An 18,264-nucleotide genomic window follows, 5' to 3' on the forward strand; every position below is an offset into this window, starting at 1 on the left:
GATACCATAAGAAGAGCTCCATAACTTAAAACTACTCTTACTAATATTTCAATCAACAGACAAAGTGGGAGATGAGGTAGCATAGAGGAGGGAATATCTCTCTAGGCAGCTATGGAGGCTTCCTGGAAGAGGTGATGATTTCTAGGTTGAGCTTTAGAGAATGACTTTATATAAGCATGTAACTTGCTCAACTTCCCAGCTTCCAGTTTCTCAATAGTGTTCTCTAGTATCAGTCAACAAGAGACTCCCTTGAGGAATGAATGAATAATGCAGATGCCTGGGCACCCATCCCAGAGGTTCTGGCTCAGCAAGCCTGGTGTGATGCCCAGGATTCTGCTTTTCAGATAAGCATCCTAAGGCGTTTGGTTGCCAGTGTTCTACCTGTCAGTCACACTTTGGGAACCTTTAGGGTTCTAGCTCTCCTTTTGAAATATACTCGTCTAAATCTCTAATGTAGATTATAGCCAAGTCCATGAGTGAATAGCTTCAAAATTGGCTTTGACGATCTATTGAGAACCATCCCTTTGAGGATCCCCATGTCAGCACTCACTCTGAGACCATTTTTCCTTCAACATTGGAAGCTCTTCCTGTTTCTTTAGTCCTATACTTGACTTATATTAGGGGATAATGATGTCCGCCCCCCCGCCAAATTGCGTATTTCTCAACCCACACTGTTCACTAGAACTTTCTGCGATAATGGAAATGTTTTATATCTATATTGTGGCTGTTAGGCACTTGAAATGTGGCGGGAGAGATTGAGGAACCAGTAATTTTATTTAAATTAATTTAGATAGCCACATGTGGCTTACCACATTGGACAGCTGCGTTCTAAACACTGGAGCTGTGCTGAGCACAGACTGCAAAAGGCACGGGGACCGAGGCAGTCTCGGGGACCAGCAGGTGTGTCTTCTCCTGGCTTCACCCTCTGCAATCTGTGCTTTTTGAAGAGAACAGAGGGCAGAAACTCCTGCATTATTTAAATGGTGTTTCTCTCTCACTCTTGCATGTATCATTAGACTTACCAATTTAAAAACACATAGACTTACCAATTTAAAAACACGACTCCACTGTGGAGGTTTTTAAAAATATCCCTTCATGATCTGGCTGTTTTTTTTTTTTTTTTTTCTGTGATTTATAAAAGTTAAAAAACCACAGAATGGGAGAAACATATTAGCAAGTCATATATATGATAAAGGATTATATACATAGTATATAAAAAACTCTTATAACTCAACAACAAGAAAAACAACCTAGTTTAAAAATGGGCACAGGACTTGAATAGACATTTCCCCCAAGAAGATGTGCAAATGGACAATGAACACATGAAAAGATGCTCAGCATCATTGATCATTCGGGAAATGCACATCAAAACCACAGTAAGAAACTGCCTCACACCCGTGGTTACTATCAAATAGAAAAAAAAAAAACCCGGCAAATAATGAGTTGGTGAGCATGTGAAGAAATTGGAACCCTTGTGCGTTGTTGGTAGGAATGTGAAATGATGCATTTGCTGTGGAGGATGGTGTGGTGAGTCCTTAAAAATTAAACATAGACTTACCAGATGATTTAGCAATTCGACTTCTGGGTTTATACGGAAAAGAGGGGAAATCAGGGACTCAAACAGATATTTACACATTTGTGTTCATAGGAGCATTATTCACAATGGCCAAATGGTAGAAACAACCCAAATGTCTATTGATACATAAGTGGATAAACGAAATGTGGAATATTATTCAGCCTCCAAAGAGAGAAGGAAATTCTGACACGTGCTACAACATGGATAAACCTCGAAGACGTTATGCTCAAGGAAATAGGCCAGTGACAAGAGGACAAATACTGTACGATTCCACTTCTGTGAGACACCTAGAGTAGTCAGATCCCATAGAGACAGAATGTGGAGCGGCAGTTGCCCTGGGCTGCGTGGCAGGAGGGATGGCGAATTGTTTAATGGGGACTGAATTTCACTTTGAGGTCATGGATGCTGGTGATGGCTGCATAACACTCTGAATGAGCTTAGTGCCCCGTAACTGTGCACTTAAAAAGGACGAATTTTTTGTTATGTATATTTTACTACAATAAGAAATATAAAAAGTCAAAAAATAAGGCAGGAAGATCTTAAGCCTGCCTCCCTACCGTGTTTTAGCCACTGCTCCAAAAGAAAAAGTCCTGGGAGCGAAATCCTAGAGGAAAATTTCTCTGTAGACAGCGTCGCCCAGGTCGGGGAGGGATGTCGGTGGGGGAGGGGTGGTGGGCAGAGGAATCCTAGTTTAAAAATTCCTCCAACTTGATGTGCACATGCTTGCCTTTCCTTGTCTCTGCCCAGAGTGGATTTTATTGATTTACTTTCCAGTCAGAGTGCACTACTGAAGGTGAAAATCCTTGGAAATGACATAACTTAGATTAGTTATTGTTGGCACCGTTGATAAACTGCTCCCTACATAAATAATATATGTAAATCTTGAAGTGTGGCTAACAATTACAGTGTAATCATCTTATAAATACTCTGATGAATCAAATCATTCCTGTAGCAACAATGTCAAGCGACACTATTATTATTCAGCTCTACAGTTAGGCTGAAAAAATCCATCTATTTGATGATTACGACTACCTTCATTTGGCCCTATGCCATACTCCGATTTTGCCAGATTTTTTTCTGAGCCTATCAGTTTGTTAGTGCTTATAGTAACTGTAGGAGTATAATGAAATACCCTACTTCTTACAAAAAAAAATATGGACCTATAACAAGAAAGAAAAAGTTAGCTTGGATGGAAGAAACAGTTGTTTACCCTTCATTAGGCTAGAATAACAGGTAGATAAAGCCATTGCAAAGTGTCATGACGACCCCCTTCTTTGAGTAAGTACTGCCTTTTTACTCAGTGAGAAAATTTATTCTATAAAATCATTGACAAACAGAAACTGTGTCATTTGAAACTATAGCAGTAATAACATCCACTCTTATCTGGGCAATCTAAGTCGCTGGGACGCGGAGAAGCTGCCCCCTCCATTTCCCACCCAGGGCAGAACATCAGATAAGAGGATTCTAAGCACAACGGCCCATATCGATTGTAACTAAGTTTCCAAGGCAACAGGACCCTGGGTGTACTTTGCAGTCCAGACCTGATCTTGACCCCTTTACTCACAGCCCTGCTTTGCTCTGAGCCTATCAAAACCCTGTTTCATTTAGATTTCACCCAAACTCTACTCAAATTCTATAAAAATGCTATTTTTTCTTTTGTTCAGTGACACCCCCTGTGGTTCCTCTGGTGTGTGGTCTCCCTTGCATCAAGTCAATAATCCTGATTTTATAGGTCTACAAATTTGTCCCATGTGACCTTCAGCTAATTGGGCTAAAACAATAGAAACCTGAACTGACAAAACAATTAGTCAATCAGGGTTTAATTTGTGTGTGTGACCGCAGGAAAAGCAGTCATTGCAGGAACTCCTTAAATTGTGGAATTCTTCCTACTCTCCACACATTTAAATCACTAATTTGGATTTACTTGCAGCATTTCACTTCAACATTATTTTTGGATCAGCAAGGCACAGTGGCACGAGTGCAGCAGAACCTGTTTGTCTTTTTCATAATATACCTTTGTTGCCTCTAGGGAGCCACCGGCAGAGACCGAGCCTAGAAGGAAAGCTGTGCCTTTGTCCGGTCCTGAAGTGGTCCAGGGTCTGTTGAATTGGCTTTGTTTATTTTTGTCAGTTCATTCAGAGGTTATCAGATTCAAGGACTGATTTCTAATTACGAAAATCTTAAGACTCTGATATGGAAAGAAAAATGTCAGTTGATTTATGTACCTAGAGGAATGTCATGGCCCAGTGGGCTAGAATCCTGCATTGGCTTTGATTAACAATGCTTTGCTATATAGGAAGGTGTACACGGGAGTCACATTACTGCAAAAGAGTTGTTTGGTGAGAATCTTTAAACTGTGATTACTTGATATTATGAATGCATTCATGCATTCATGCATTCATCCATCCGTCATGCATGCGTGTATCTATGCATGCAGGTACCCATGAATCCATGCACCCATCCACACAGGAATGTATGCCATTAGACCAAGATAACAATGACCGACATTTTTTGAGCACTCATTATATGCCAGATACTATTTTAATCATTTTACCATGATATACTCACTTAAGGTTTATGAAGGCCCTATGAGAGAAGTACTGTCGTTCGGTCTTACAGGTGAGGAAACTGGGCACAGGAATAATAAACAACTTTTACAAGATCACAACTATGAAGTGGCAGAGGCCAGATTTAGCATAGACCCCAGACATATATTCTTTTTTTTCTTTTTTACTTTTTAGGTTTATGGGAAAGTTATGAATATTATAAGAGATTCCTGGAAACTCTTTACCCAGATTCCTCAAATGTTAACATTTTACTACATTTGCTTTACTATTCTCTACCTATTGCTATATAACTTTTTTCTGAATTGTTTTAGAGTGTGTTTTACCAGCACATACTTCAACATGTGTGTATCTTAAGAACAAAGGCATATCAAGATCAGAAGATCAATACTGATAGAATATTTGGGTCTCATTCAATTTCACTAATTGTTCCACAATGTCCTTTATAGCAAAGAAAATTCTGAATCATGTTGCATTTGGTTGTCATGTCTCTGAAAATAAAAAAAATTTTATTTTCAATTACAGTTGATATTTAACATTATTTTATATTAGTCTCAGGTGTACAGCATAGTGATTAGACATTTCTATAATTTACAAAGTGATCCTACTGATAAGTCTAGTATCCACCTACCACCATACATAGTTATTACAATATATTGGCTATACTCCCTGTTTGTACTCATCAATCCTTTCACCTTTTTCACCCAGTACCCCAACACTCCCTCCCTTCAGGCAATCACCAGACTGTTCTCTATATTTATAAGTCTGTTTCTGTTTTGTTTATTCATCTATTTTGTTCCTTAGATTCCGCATACAAGCGGGATCATATGGCATTTGTCTCTGTCTGATTTATTTCACTTAGCATAATAGGTCATTGACATTTTTGAAGAATACGGGCAAAACCATCATACAATATCACAATATGCACTGACATTATACAGTCAAGATAGTTCCATCATCGCAAGGATTTCTCATGTGACGTTTTAGGTTGAAGTTCTTTTTTGCTGTTGTCTTTCTACATCCAATGTGTCCAGCACCAGTGTTTCCTCCACTGAATTGCTTTTGCAGCTTTATAAAAAAATCAGTTGAACATATTCGTAGGGGTCTATTTCTGAGTCCTCTATTCTGTCCCATTGATCTGTTTCTATCCTTTCACCAATACGACACAGTCTTGATGACCGTAGCTATCTAATAAGTCCTGATATTGGGTAGAACAATTCCTCCAGCTTTATTCTTCTTTTTAAAAGTTGTTTTAGCTATTTTAACTCCATATACAGTGTAGAATGATCTTATCTATACCAATAAAAAAATCTTACTTGGATTTTGATAGAATTGACCTATATATTATATTGACTCTTTTAATTCATGAACATGGTATGTCTCACAATTTATTTAGATTTTCTTTGATTTCTCTCATCAGTGTTTTTTAGTTTGCAGAATATAAGCCCTGCACATGCTTTGTTAGATTTGCACCTAAGTATTTACTTTTTTTTTTAGCTATCGTAAATGGTATCCTATTTTTAATTTTGGTGTCTACAAGTTCATTGTTAGCATATTAGAAAAGGCTTTTGAAAAAAATACAAATGTCTTGATCTCCAGGCCCACCTTCCAGAGAATCTTATTCTTCTGTTCTAGGTGGGACCTGACATTGATGTGATTTTAAAGCAGGTGATTCTGAAGTGCAGTCAGGGATGAGAACCACTGTTTGAATGAGCCTGGTTTCACATGTTTGCTCTTCTCAGTGTCCGAAATCCTCTTGCTTTGGCTGCTTTGGCTGCTTCTTATCATTTGAGCCTCAGTTCAAATATCACCTCCTCAGAGAGGCCTTCCCTGAACACACTATCTAAAGAGGCCTTGTCTCACCCCTAAGGAACTTTCTATCTAATCTCTTTTATTTCTTATAGCACTTTCACTATCTGAAATTATCACTGCTTTATTTCCTGGGATATCTACACTAATTTCGAAGAGCAGGCACTGTTTCTGTCATTTTCATGCTGTATCCTTAGGGTCTGAATTGTGCCTAGCACACAGTGGACACTCATTAATATTGGATGAATAGATAATTATTCTCAGGTGGATGGTATTCTCTAATCACTGGTATTTCTCAAGACTTTATTAGTAACACATTTACAAACTGTCTTTTGAGATTTTTTTATCTGGCTAATTTCGCATGTTATATCTATATTTTTTAAATGTGAAAAGTTGTACAGATACAGTTCATTGTAGCAAAACTAGAAAGCACCTAAAAAAATTATGATAAAATACATGTAACATAAAATTTACCATCTTAACTAGTTATAAGTGCATGGTTCAGTACTGTTAAGTACATTGTTATCCAACTATTTTTCATCTTGCAAAACTAAAACTGTGAATCCGTTAAACAATAACTCCCTGTCTCTGGCAACCACCATTCTATTTTGTCTCTATGAATGTGACTGTTCTAGATACCTCATTTAAGTTGAATCATGCAGTATTTGTCTCTTTGTGTCTGGCTTATTATTTCACTTAGTATAATGTCCTCCAGGTCCCTCGATATTGTAGCATGTGTCAGAATATAAGTCCTGCACATGCTTTGTTAGATTTACACCTAAGTATTTGCTTTTTTTCAGGCTGAATACTATTCCATTGTATGGATCTATGACATTTTGCTTATTTAGTCATCCATCAATGGACGTTTGGGTTGTTTCCACCATTTGGCTACTGCTATGAACATGGGTGTACGAGTTGAATTTGAGTACCTGCTTTCAATTCTTCTGTGTATATACCCAGAAATGAAATTGCTGAATCATACAGTAATTCATATAGTTTAAATTTTTGAGCAATCACCATATCGTTTTCCATAGTGGCTACCCCATTTTACATTCCCACCAATAGTACATAAGGGTTCCGATTTCACATTCTCATCAATACTTGTGTGTGTGTGTTTCTTTTGTAATTGTCATCCTAATGGGTGTGAAGTGGTATCTCATTGCAGTTTTGATTTGCATTTCTCTAATGATTAGTGATGTTGAGCAATTTTTTAAGTGCTTTTTGGCTATTTGCATATGTTCTTTGGAAAAATATCTCTTCGAGTCCCGTAGCTTCTTTCTGTGCCAGGGTATCTGGTTCTGTAGCATCTTTTCATAGCTACGTAGCACTCCACTGTGCTACTCAAATGATAAGATGTTCTACACTTGATTAAACCAGTTTCTCATAGTAGGATTATTTTTTATTATTCTGAACAGCATGATAGTGAATATTCTTGTTACCAAATCTTTGAAGGATTCCTTAATTCTGTAAAATAGTTTCCTGGATGTTAACTTCCGGGTCTAACTATATATATATATTTTTTTTTTCTTAGAGCCTTTCAAGCCACATTGCCTAAGGTCTTTTGAGGCAGGAATACTGCCTAGACTGCTGCCCATGATGTAAACAGAGCTATATTGCATTAATATAGTGTTCAGAAATAGATTTCAAGCCTTTATCCCTTATAAATTATAATTATGCCCTGTTTCTTCAGGTTTAAATTGCCTTCGGCTGGCGGGTGCTAATCCTTGTGCCTGTTACTAAACACAACTAACGTTACTAAGCTGATAACAGCAGCAGAGCAGGTTTGCCTTTCATTTTCAGCCAGGCGATTAGAGTCTGTTTATAATTGCTTGGTGCAAAGACTGGCTGATTTCCAATTAGCAAACCAGACAAATAGCATTCATTTGAAAATTTGGTTTGTGTACAATAAACTTCATGTTTCCCTAATCCGATTTCTAATTAAATATAAAATCAGAGAATGATAATTTGCCTGATATTTTCCGATGCTTCCTGGGTAAATATTTGCACACTTCTTATTTAATGGTTGTTTCTGAAGATGCATTCGCTCTTTGTCCCCACTTGCCCATAGTCCTTCAGCCTTAAAGTGTGAGATGTAGCAGTGACACAAAAGACTTGGAACACTTGTATCGATCTGAGCAATGATATGCAAATGACAATGGCGTCGTCGCAGTGCACCAGCTCTCACTTTTCTTACGTCTACATGACATTTTATGTTATTCTGTTGTATCACCCGTTGTGAATGGATGGTCCAGTTCTCAGAAGATAGCATAATAAATTGTGCATAAAAAAAGCCCTAGACTCAGAGAGGTTTCGTTCCACCATGGACCAGCTGTTTGACCAGGACAAGTAACTGAATCTCTCTGTGCATCAGGTTCATAAATCAAGAGGCATAATAATAAGAATCGCTTCCTTTTAAATAAGAAAATGAGTGTAAGAATGCTTAGCGTGTGCCAGAAATATAAGACTAGTTCTTCAGTAAATATTAGCTATTATTATTGTTGCCATTATTACATCAATGTTGTCATGGCCTTTGGAAATCTTCCTGGGGAAATCTGCAGTAGAACATTTGAGAGGGAAGCTGTATAACAAGAACTATATTCATAGTGATAAAATTTGTTTCAGGTCTGTTAATGCTATTTTGGGTTTTAGCCTCCCCAGGGCAGGGACAATTTGACTCGTTTTGAATATACGCAGGGCTCTCGATTCCTGTAAGGGACGTACCTTATCAGCTCACAGTCTTTTTTTTTTTTTTTTTTAAGATTTTTTTTTGATTTTCAATCACAGTTGACATACTATGTTATATTAGTTTCAGGTGTACAACGTAGTGAGTAGACATTTATATAACTCAACTCACAGTCTTTATGTGGGTTAAGTAGAATGAATAGCTGAACAGCTGGCACTGAGCTTATACTCTGGTGCATTCACAGAGTCGGTACTCAATAAATACCTGTTGAATATCGTCCAGGGCCATCACCATTTTATGGATTCCTCTTTTGTCCTCTCTGTTCTTTGGCAGTCTCTCACACCATGCTTTCTGGAGCAGAGGCCCTAGGTCATCATGTTTGTACTAGTTTACTCCACCTACTTGCCAGAAATGACTAAGACATCTGGCTCAGAAACTGCCATTCTCAGAACCTTCCTTGCCTCAGCTAGCTTCTGGTGTTAGCCGGCAGCTCTCTCAGTGTTCCTTGGCTTGGAAAAGTGTCACTCCATCTCTGCCTCTGTCTTCCACAGGGCCTTCTCCCTTTGTGACTATGTCCAAATTTCCCTCTTCTTATCAGGACACCAGTATTGGATTAGGGCCCACCCTAATGATCTCTTTAACCTGTTTACCTCTGCAAAGACCCTATTTCCAATAAGGTCATATCACGTGTCCTGGGGAATAGGGCTTCAACACAACTCATTCTAGGGCAATACAGTGCAACCCTAATGAGGAGGTATGTGCTGCTATTTAGGGTCAGGTGCTCTGTAGGGGAGACCATTGACAGACACCAGGGAGAGAGGGCTCCAGTCCCAAGCCGATTCTGAAGAAGCGCAGTCTGAGTACAGGACGTCACGGCATCCTTTGGTGGGAAGGAACTGGGTATGTCTGAGGAACAGCCAGGAGGACAGTGTGACTGGAACAGAGTTCAGGAAGGAGCTGAGTTCAAATAAATCATGGGGCAAAGGGACGAAGATGGTGGGGCTCAGGTCTCTTCTAGTGATGCACACTCTTCCACATACCCTATTTTTGCCACGGAACAGTGCTGGCCCAGGACTAGTAAAGACCACAATTTTTAAAGAGAGGCTAGAACTCTAGATTTTTAAAATGTGCAGTCTCCCACTTTTTAAATGCTAATAATGAATTCATGTTAAAAGAAAATTCATTTGAGGCTGTCAGTTTGCAGGATGGAGTTGGAGGAGGGGAGGGAGTCAGGGAAAGCATCTCAGGGAAAGTTTTGGTTAGTGACTAGGAATAAAAAACAAAGGACAAGTCAGAACCATGGAATGAGGTGGCTCTCTTCCTCCATCCTCCTGCATGAGTGGCCTTTTCTGTTTTCCTTTCTCTTTTGGGACTCTGGCGTCATCTTTTCAAGTATCCCTACTGACCAGCTTTGTGATTATGGTTAAGTCATCCAGCCTGTCTGTACCTCAGTGTCCTCATCTGTGAAAAGCGGCAAGTCCCTTAACTTCTTTGGGCCTCGGTGTCTGCCCTGAAAAATGAACTACCACGGCAGGGGGGAAGTTGTGAGGATTAAGGAAGATTCAGTGTCTGACTTACAATAGGTGGTTAATAAAAGCCAGTTCTTCAGATCCTGTGGCCTCCTGCTCTTCTTACCCCCATCCCCCACCCCAGCCCAAGTGTGAGGGATTCATCGGTATGCATCAGCATCCCTGAATCAGCCCCTGAATGGAGGGCAGCTGTCCCCCAGCTCTGCCCCCCGGGAAGCATCTAGGTACAACCATGGGGACCTGGCACCCTTGGGCAGAAACTGGTGGAGGAATTTCTTAGCAGTTCCCTTCCGCTTGCCTTGTTTTCCTAGAGAACTGGCAGTGATCCCAGCAGCTCTGCCTAGCAGACAGACAAATAACCAACCATTCCTGGGGGCAGAGTAGCGGGGAATGAAGAATGGATGTCCAGTTACTCCTATTGTTCTGCCTGGGTGACTCCTGGGCTGTGATTATGGCTGTGGGGTGTGTGTGTGTGTTTGTGTGTGTGTGTGTGTGTGTGTGTGTGTGTGTTCTGTCACTGAGTGGGAGGAGGAACTTGAGGCCCAGCCACAAAAATCAGAGGAAGCTGGGCCAAATGGTATCCAATCAACAGGTATCCTTGGCTCTGATGCCTTTAAAAGCTTGATCACTTTGAAGGTTAATTGTATGTGTCAAACTCAGAGGACACGGGGTGCCCAGATATTTGGTCAAACCTTATTATTCCGAGTGTATCTGCGAGAGTGTTTCTGGATGAGATTAACATTTGAATGGGTAGACCGAGTGATTGGATTGCTTTCCCCAATGTCGGTGGGCTTCACCCAATCCACTGGAGAGATGAGTACAAAAAGAAGTAGAGGGGGTCGAGGATATTAATACCCAGCCTCTTCCTTCCGATGTGCTACTCTCCTGCCAGTGTCTCGCACTGGCCGAACTCAACTATGAGCCAGAGGGCAAGGATCAGCTGCTGTTGACATAGTCATACCCATTAGCCTCCTGGAGCAGAAAGCAGGGTGGAGGAGGGAGAGGGTAGGCATGGATGGGCCAATGGAAAACATTCAGCACAGGAAACAGCTCTACATGTCCTCTGCAACAGCAACAGATGTAACTTTCCAACAGTCCAAAAGATAGAGCAGTCCCCCTGATGGAAGAGAATGGTATTTATAGATAACCTGGTAGGATCAGACATCAGCCGGGAGATGGGACTACACGACCACTGAAGTCTTTATTGAGGACTTTAAGAGATTAAATGATTCTGTGAAAGCTACTGCCACTAGGCGCCATTGTGCTTACTCCTTAGATGGGACAACAACGATAATAATAGCAACAACAACAACAACCATAACTGCTAAGGTGTAATTAACATGTAATAGGTTCATGGTATGTGAGGCACTGTGCTAAGCCATTTGCATGTATTACCTTATATGTTCCTCAGAACAACTCTATGAGGTAGCTACTTTTACTGATTCTATTTTATCGATGAGTAAACTGAAGCTTAGAAAGAGATTTGGTAACTTGCTGGAGGTCACACAGCTAGTAAGTGTCAGAACTGAGATTTGAACCCAGGTCTCTCTGCAAGGGCTAGGTATAGGCCGAATGCCAGGGAATAGTTGTCGCCTTGCAGTGAGAGTGAGGAGACCGTTTGGAGTTCCTCTGAAAAGAGTAGAACCCCTAGGAATAGGCATTTCCGAGAGTGAGACTCAGAGTTTGCTGGGGCCTCTCTCCAGCGTGCGGAAGCATGGGCTTCACTGGCTGTTAGAGCAGTCCAAGTCCTCAGTTTCAGTTCTTCCTGACAGTTCACTAGAGCTCAGTCAGTCGGCTTTTTGGTCTCTGGTGAGTCATCTGTTAGCTAAGTACACAGACAGAGTTCCCTTTGTAGCTGGGGAAAGGAAAGCTATAAATAATGCAGTTGGGGTTCCGCCTGGAACCAGATTCTCATGGAGGAGAGGACACTAGTGACAGCCAACGTGTGTCAGTCTTTGTCTTTGCTGATTTCTAGGCCTGTATTTTGCTGATCGGTGTATCTTGGCACACCGAATGGAAATGACGCCCTGCAGGGGCCTCCAACATAGATGAGCAAACTCATTGTGCCTGTGGCTTGTGGTAGAGCTGGGCTCTTGTTTTCTCAGAGAGGAAGATACTGGCTTCAGGGCCACATGGCTCACACTGGGGGAGCATACTTTACAACATGCATCTATAAAATGGGGTTGTAATAGAACCTACTGCATAAGGCTATAATGAAGGCTAAACAGTACCATGTAAGAAGCACATCTAGCACAGTGCTTGGTACATAGCAGTCACTTAATAAGTGTTTGTTGAATGAAAATGCCTCATGATGTAATTTTGGAAGTGGCACTATTTTGCCCACTCTGTATAACATTCTTTTTTTTTTTTTTTTTAATGGAAGTGATGCCTTTTTTATTTTTATTTTATTTATTTATTATTTATTTATTCTTTTTAGGCAAGGCAACCCTTGGTTGACCTCACAGATTGCAAGGAACTTGTCAGTTTACAATCCCTTATTTTTTTATTTTTTATGCCTACAGCACCTGGTCTTCCTAGGTGGTCTCCCATCCAAGTACTAACCAGGCCCGACCCTGCTTAGTTTTCGAGATCAGACAGGATCGGGCTTGTTCAGGGTAGCATGGCCGTAGACTGTATAACATTCCTGATTGATGATACCAAATGCTTTCTGTACATAAATTGTGACAGTCATATGATTTATCCCCTTTAGTCTACCAATGTGATAAATTATAATGATAGATTTTCTTATGTTGAGCCATCCTTGCATTCTTAAGAGAAACCCTACTTGATTTTGGTATATTATTTCTTAATACACTGTTGGATTTGGTTGGTTATTCCTATGTAGGATATTTTCCTCCCTTCTAGCTTTATTGAAGTATAATTGACAATTAGATATTGTATATATTTAAGATGTACAACTTAATGATTTGCTATACATATACATTATGAAATAATTGCCCAATCAAGCTAATTAACATATCTGTTGCCTCACATATTTACTTCCTTCTCCAATGTCTCCTCCTCCTTCTTCCTTCTTCTCCTTCTCCTTCTTTGTGGTGAGGATGCTTAAGATGTACCTTGTTAGCAAATTTCAAGTATACAATACAGTATTGTTTTAGTAGTCACAGTGTTGTACACTAGATCTTCAGAACTTATTCATCTGGCATAACTGAAACTTTATACCCCTTGACAAACATCTATTTCTCCCTCCCCTTAGCCTTTGCCACCACCGTTCTACTCTCTGCTTCTACGAATCTGACTATTTTAGATTCTACATATAAGTGTAATCATGCAGTATTCGTCTTTCTGCTTCTGGCTTATTTTACTTAGCATAATGTCCTTTAGGTTTTTCACATTGTTGCAAAAGGCAGGATTTCCTTCTTTTTAAAGACTGAATAATATTTCATTGTGTAGATATATACCATATTTTCTGAATCAAGAAGAAATAGACAGCCTAAATAGACCAATAATAAATAGACAGATTGAATCTATAATTATAAACCTCCTAGGACCAGATGGCTCTATGGGTGAATTCTGCCAAATAGTCAAAGAAAAACTAATATCAACCCTTCTTAAACTCTTCCAAAATAATAACAGAGGGAATACCTCCCAAACTCATTTTATGAAGCCAGCATCACCTTGACACCTAAACCAAAGACACTATCTGAAAAGACAACTACAGACCAATATCCCTGAAGAACATAGAAGCAAAAATCCTCAATAAAATTCTAGCATACTGAATCCAACAGCACAATAAAAGGCTATATACCAAGTGGGATTTGTCCCTGAGAGGCAAGGATATTTCAGTATATGTAGGATTTTGGTGTCTATATTCACAAGTGAAATGGGCCTATAATTTTCTGATATCAATTTTCTCTGGTTTCAGAATCAGGATTATGCCAGTCTCATGTTATCTGGGCAGTTTCCTCTCTCTCCCTGTCTCAATTTTTTTCTCTGGTAGAATCCACTTATAGAGCCATCTGGACATGAAATTTGGGGGTCGGGATGGAGGTCTTGGTGACTCTTCAGTTTATTTTGGCCCTCTATTCTTTTTTTATGCCTAGTCCTGGGAATTCATCTCTTTTCCAAGCTATCCATTGTAATGATTGAATAAGAGTTTATCTAATTCAGATATGTGTGTGTAACTCAGAGGCCAACTGGAGACCTTCCTGGCACAATGGAGCAAGGTGAAATATGAAATTGTCTTAGAAACACCTTCCGTCCGACATTCCGGGGCCTATGGAAGTGCAAAGTCCTCCCCTTGATTTCTGCTTCTTCCCAGGATGTTTACATTTTCCTGATCTCCCATGCCTTTTGGGCTCTGGTTTGTTTATGTGCTGTCTTTTTACAACACCATGCCAAATCCAACGTGAATCCAACTTCTTCAGTTTCCACAACAGCCAATCAAGTGCATACCTTAGGGGAAATCTTAGAGAGCGCATAGGTTTCTACCATTTCACTAGCTTTCCATCTCCTCTTCCCCTCCTATCTCTGTCCCTCATCCTCTCCCTCCAGGATTCCCCCTGGGAGCCCAGCTTCTTCTTTTTCTCTTTTCTTGAGTAGCTTCCTTTTCCTTCGAAGCCCTTGGTGCCATATGATTCTAAGGCCTGAGAAAGAAGAGGAACCTCACTCCCTAAGCCAAGCACATATCTAGTTACCTTTACCAACAAAGACAATTCTCACCCTAGAAGGAATTTTAACTCTGTTGTTAAAGTCATATAATTTTCTCCACCTTATTTTATGTGTCCAACTATTAGGTGCTGTCTGTCCAATATCTATGCAATATTTGGACTATCGGGACTTTATTAAGATGAGAAAAGGATAAGTAGAGAATGACTGAACCCATACTTTGGAGTGAAAACGCTATAACTTTAATAACTTAAATAGAAAGGCACTCAGTGAATTATGTATTCTATACCAGTGGTCCTTAACCTTTTTGGCACCAGGGACCGGTGCTCCTATGAGAATCTAATTCCTGATGATCTGAGGTGGAGCTGAGGCAGTGATGCCAGCACTGGGGAGCGGCAGCGAATGCAGATGAAGCTTCGCTCACTTGCCCACTGCTCACCTCCTGCTGTGTGGCCCGGTTCTTAACAGGCCATGGACTGATACCAGTCTGTGGTCTGGGGGTTGGGGAGCCCTGTTCTCTACAATGGGATTTATTCCGATGTTAATTTCTTATTATTTCTTACAAGGGAATTACTATAAATTTCTTAGTTTAGGCTAAAATAATATTCTGTGTTGTGGTTCAGTTTAGTGTCCTCTTCTTAAATTTCCCATTATTAGCTCATTCTCTTCTTAGTATCACTTGGCTTCAAAATTATCAACTAAAGGCCAAGGTCGCTTTATCTTTACTTCACCTCTTCCCCCAGGATTATTTTGAAGCAAAACCTAGACATCCTATTATGTCAATCATAAGTTTTTCAGTACATATCTCTAAAAGGATGTTTTCTGAGAAAACATAACCACAATGTGATATTATACTAATAATTTCTCAATACGCAGTAACTCCTACTTAGCACAGTTGCAATGCGTCATCTTTCACAGTGACGATCTGATTAATGTGCTTTCTCACTTGCTGTCAGCATCGTGGCATCACATGCTTTATAAACACTGTACACTTAGGCTACACTATATTTTAAAAGTCTTTTTTATTCAATAACAAATCAACTTTGGCCCACTGTAACTTTTTTACTTTACAAACTTTTTGATTTTTAAAAACTTTTCAACTCTTGTAATAACATTTAGCATAAAACAGGAACACATTGTAAAGCTGCACAAAAATATCTTCTTTCTTTATCACCATATTGTGTCGGCTTTCTTCTATTTAACTTTTTAAAAATTTTGTTGTACTTTTTAAACTTTTTCGTTAAAAACGAGGACACAAACGCACACATTAGCGTGAGCTTACACAGGGTCAGGATCGTTGATATCAGTGTCTCCTGCCTCTACTTCTCGTCCCACTAGAAGGCCTTCAGGGGCAATAACATTCATGGAGCTGTCGCCTCCTGTGATAGCAATGCCTTCTTCTGGAACACCTTCTGAAGGATACGCCTGAGGCTCTCCTTGGGGACATGTCACTCTTTTCAGAAATATGTCTGTGGTGTTTGCTTTATTTATTTATTTTTTTTTCCATCATAGTTTTGCTCGTAAGCAGATAGCGCCCCATGAGCATTCTTCTCTATTCATGAAAACCTTTCGGTGTTGGCGTCCATGTTTTCAAACTCTTTAAGGAGCTTGTCACGTCTGCAAAAGCTTTTGCTAACCCCTGCACTGTGAATTTCCTCGGGGGTTCTTTTTCTTTTTCTCCTGAAGTTTTCTTTTCTCTCCTTCAGCTATGCGTTCCTGTTTTAGTCCCAACAACTCCTCATTAGTCAGTTCCTCAGGAACCGCCCCTAGGAGCTCCTCAGTGTCATCCTCACCCACAGCCAGGGTAAAGCTGTTTGTCATCTCAGCTGCAGCCTCGCTGATTTTTGCAGCCTTCATCCTACCGCATTATGACTGCTATGACTTTACAGCATCACGACGGCTATGGCACTCGCATCGGCTCCGACGTCACTAGGCGATAAGAATTTTTTCGGCTCCACTGTAATCTTAAGGAACCGCCACTGTATTTGTGGTCCATCTGAAATGTCATGATGTGGCGAATGGCTGTATTGAGAAAATGAAGATGAGTGCAGGGGTCCTCTTCTTTGCCTTGGGCGTCTTTTCTCCTCAGAGCTGCAGCTTACAGCCTTGTGGGCTATGCCTGCCCGATTTGGGGGGTGGGGTCCCTTCCCAGGAACGACGATGCGAATGCTGTCCCCTGAAGGTGTGTGATACTGCATCTTAACTTCTCCTCGTAGGGTGTGGGAGGCTTTGGAAAAGGCCAGGCGGGATCTCTTCACTAGATCAGCAGAGGCCTTAGCTTTCTGCTTTTACTGATCGTTATGGTCTGAATGTGTGTGCCCCCTCCCCCATTCATATGTTGAACTCCTAACCATCAAATGTGGTGGTTTTAGAAGGTGGGGCGTTTGGGAGGTGCTTATGTCAAGAGTGTGTAGCCCTCATGAATGGGACTAGTGCCTCATAAAAGGAGTTCCAGAGAGCTCCCTTCTGCTTCCTCCCCGTGAGGACATGAGAAGTCTGTAACCCAGGAGAGGGCCCTCACCTGACCAGGCTGGCACCCTGATCTTGGACTTCCAGTCTCCAGAACTGTGAATGATAAATACTTGTTGTTTTTAAGTGGTGTTTGTTTTGTGATAGCAGCCCAAACAGCCTGAGACGCTGATGCTTTGGTAATTTTTATTTGGACTCTGGGGAGAAGGTTCTTTGTGTTAAGCTTGGCTTAGGGTCTGGCAGGTAAACTGATGGTCAAGAGGGGCGAGGGGTAAGGGTGAAGGTAGTTTCCCTGCCTCCAATTTCCTAGAGCCCTGGAGAAATTATATCAGTTAGAAACAGATCAGGATGGTCCAAAGAACATCTCATGGTAAGAGCTGGATTGAAAGTTGTTTCTCAAAAGCATAAACCTTGCAGATTTCTCGTCAAGGTAATAAAACACCACTGCCAGCAGCAATAAAGACAGGCTGGGAGCAACTAAACTGAGGGATCTACAAGGGAGACCTACCACTGCGTGTCCAAATGGGCTCTGCTCAGCCCCCCAGCCTTCGGGCAACTGACTTGGTCTGGCACGTGGCTGGAATGAGTTGGGTCATTCATTGGTGAGTCCTTAGACTTTCAGTCGATATCTGTCCTAGGACCTGGTCTAGGAAATAATGCTTTTTTGACTAAAAACTGCGACGTGTGTCTCAGTTAGGATTGCTTGATGTGTGTAAGTTATGTGGCAAATACAGGGGTCTTAAAATTTAGTTATGCATTGAATCTTTTCTTTGAAAACAGCTTTAGTGAGATATAATTCACATATCATACAATTTACAAAATTAAAGCGAACAATTCAGTTTTTTCTAATGTATTCAGAATTAGGCGATCATTGTCGCAATCAATTTAGAATATTTTCTTCATCTCCAAAAGAAACTGTACTCATTAGCAGTCACTTCTCATTTCCTTCCAACACCTGCTCCCCAGCCCTCAGCAACCGCTAATCTACTTACTGTCTTTATGGAT

At 40.6% G+C, this 18,264-nt stretch overlaps 1 protein-coding gene and 1 non-coding gene across 2 annotated transcripts in view; one reads left to right on the forward strand and one right to left on the reverse strand.

Annotated features, from left to right (window-relative positions):
* TNFRSF17 (TNF receptor superfamily member 17) overlaps positions 1-18,264 on the forward strand; it is a 98,167-nt gene that overhangs the window by 54,374 nt on the left and 25,529 nt on the right. The window lies entirely within an intron of this gene.
* Positions 12,675-12,793, reverse strand: LOC112479134. The gene has a single exon (XR_003046065.1). It is a non-coding gene; the product is annotated as a 5S ribosomal RNA (ribosomal RNA).

The sequence above is a fragment of the Pteropus alecto genome, unplaced genomic scaffold, assembly GCF_000325575.1.
Source record: "Pteropus alecto unplaced genomic scaffold, ASM32557v1 scaffold34, whole genome shotgun sequence".
NCBI lineage: Eukaryota > Metazoa > Chordata > Mammalia > Chiroptera > Pteropodidae > Pteropus > Pteropus alecto.